The sequence below is a fragment of the Rosa rugosa genome, chromosome 2, assembly GCF_958449725.1.
Source record: "Rosa rugosa chromosome 2, drRosRugo1.1, whole genome shotgun sequence".
NCBI classification, from domain to species: domain Eukaryota; kingdom Viridiplantae; phylum Streptophyta; class Magnoliopsida; order Rosales; family Rosaceae; genus Rosa; species Rosa rugosa.
The window spans coordinates 49,690,420-49,693,001 of record NC_084821.1 but is presented as its reverse complement, the minus strand read 5'-3'; the positions used below and the strand labels follow the sequence as shown (position 1 = coordinate 49,693,001).

The 2,582-nt window shown below is 40.3% G+C and overlaps 1 long non-coding RNA gene across 1 annotated transcript; it reads right to left on the bottom strand.

Moving 5' to 3' along the window:
* Positions 1 to 1,390: 1,390 nt before the first annotated feature.
* Positions 1,391 to 2,322, bottom strand: LOC133728402 (uncharacterized). The gene is made up of 3 exons (XR_009855837.1): positions 2,208 to 2,322; positions 1,900 to 2,039; positions 1,391 to 1,818 (listed from the first exon to the last, which is right to left on the bottom strand). It is a non-coding gene; the product is annotated as an uncharacterized LOC133728402 (long non-coding RNA).
* Between the last annotated feature and the right edge of the window lie 260 nt (positions 2,323 to 2,582).

Sequence of the window (2,582 nt, the reverse complement as noted above, 5' to 3'; positions counted from 1 at the left end):
CAGGCAGTTTTACCTTCTTTGAGGGAGCAATAGGGCTTGTTTTACCCTCTAGCAAATCAGACATCATAAACTGCAATTTTTTTGGAGATGGAAAGGGCCGATTTCTCTTAGTAGGCTGATCGGTATCCACAGGTACCAAAGCCAATTCATTGTCGTCATTAGTATGTGTCTTTCCTGTATGACGAAGAACAATGGGTTTGCGTACCTTACTAGTCCCAGCACCTCCAAAAAGAGACCTTCCCACAGGTGGGAGAATGGGGGTGGAAATTCCATGGAAGCGAAACAATCCATCCTTGAACTGATTTTCGTGAAAACCTAAGAAGGGGCGAGTGAGATTTAATTTTCGTGCCGCCAGTGTGGGAGCTTCCTGGACCACCGGCGCAGTAGTTGCTGCCTGACACGCTGCCCCCTTATGATACACACAAAGGCATATACTGCATTTGCCCACAAGATTCTCAAAAAAGAAGTGAACCTCTTGTTCTACCCCTTTGCCAAATTTTAGGGTTTTGTGCAGGAAGAAGGGTTTCGAAATTGCATGAGAAACCCTAACCCTAATTGCCCGAGTTGCATCAAATAACTTTTGATCCAGATGAAGAAATTTACCCGCAATGGAGGCAACATTGGCAATAGTGTTCCTTTGCTCATATGCGGGCGGCATGTCAGTGATGCGAACCCAAAAGAAAAGGTCCTCCATCTCCACAGATTGCAGAGGTGCTACTCCATCATATGGCTGCATGACAACCAAAGCACGATTGAAACTCCACGGACCACCCATCAAAACTTTATTTCTATCTCCCCGGAGATCAAAGGAGAAGAGGAATCTATCCGGAGCTTTCGGCTGAACACTGAAACCCTTGTTTAGCACCCATATTCGACGAAAATGCCTCCGCAGATCAGAAGCATTTGTTGGCTTTGAAGTCAGAGGCCTTGCCAAGAGGTAGGACTGTGCATTCCGCTGCGCCCCCCCCCCCCCCCCCCATTCTCCATGGAGGAGATATCAACAACCTCATTGGTAACGATAGCTAGCGAGGTAGCAAAGCTTTTGGTGACAGAATCAATACTAGCCATTGTGAGATCTGGATGTAGTGATGCAAGGAATCAAGAATGGTAGAGAACGCCGGCAAAGAAGGCCGACTGTTGCGTTGGGTTTTGGTGCGGCACAAAGGAGGCCGCCTAGGGTTTTTTTTTGCTATCAATTAATATACTAGAATATACTAATCATATTAAATAGTAGCCTTAATATAGTCAAATAATAGGATATTTCATTATTTTTGAGATTAAGGATATTTTAGGTATTTTGGGTTGTGTATTTAGTAAAATATTAGAATGAGAAATTAAATGAGTGGTGTATTAAGTATGGAGTGTGTATTAAGTAATTAGGGGTGCGTATTTAAAACTTTTCGAGTTGAAAAGGTCAGGAGAAAATTACACTCAATTTTTAATATTTGTTTATTATGAATATGAATTTATTTGACTATTAAAGCCTATTCGGTCAACCGTGTATAGCCATATTAGCAATAACTTCTTCCCGTGTGTTATTCAAATTGTTTGATCTCTTTAAGAATTTTCTAAACCGAATGCTCTCATGCATGTTGTATAAATTTCCATACTTGCGCTTCCATTTTTCTGTCTACTGGTCTCCCTCCCAAACTGGCCGCCACATTATTCAGATGAACACCAAAATTAATCATCAACATTGAACTCATTAGATTGAGATTTCTAAGTAACGATACAAGAGCAATAAATCAAAGTTACCAATAGAAAGTGGCTTTCCCGTAAATTTTTGATGTCGTCGGCTGCTGAAATTCCATCTTCATCCTACAGTTTGATCAGATTGGAATCAAAAGCTCCATATTTTAGGTTTATTGAAGAAATTTGATAATGTTATGAAGAAAATACCTGATCTTTGACCTTCCTGTACACCATTTTCACACTTACTCAACTTTAAAATCTAGGGTCTTTTCAGATCTTTAAGAAGCTTAAGCAATTAACGGACCACACTCACTGATTGGATTGACCACTGAGCCACTCGTTCCTACCTGAAAATCCATGAGGGGCTTCAAAATGAATAACAATCTCAACAATGCCTGCATGATCTAAACCTAAAATCAGTGACATGCAATGATTCAGAATGAGTTTGAAGAAATTCTCTGCAAAAAAAAAAAAAAAAAAAGAATACAAAGGTTTATTCATGAAACAAATACAACCTCTATGTCTCTCGCTCTCTATCAATCCACCCCTCCGCCTCTCTTTCTGCAAGGCAAACAATGTCTCTCTCAGCTTCTATCTCTTTCTGCGCAGCAGAGAAAGCGAGACACACCATCGCTCAAAGTAATTAGCTTTTTTTTTGGGGATAATGAAAGACCTTCATTAAAGGGCAATGCCCAGAGGGAACCCAGCAAAAACGCTTAGGCCCGAAATACAAACTAAAGAGGAAAGGATAATTCTCCTACTACTAACAGACAGAAGTTTATTCAAAAAAAAAAAAAAAAAAACAGACAGAAGTAGACATAGGACAACTAAACCAGAAAAAGAAAAAAAGATCTCCAGCCAAAAGCTCAGAGAGCATCATCGTGAGGGCA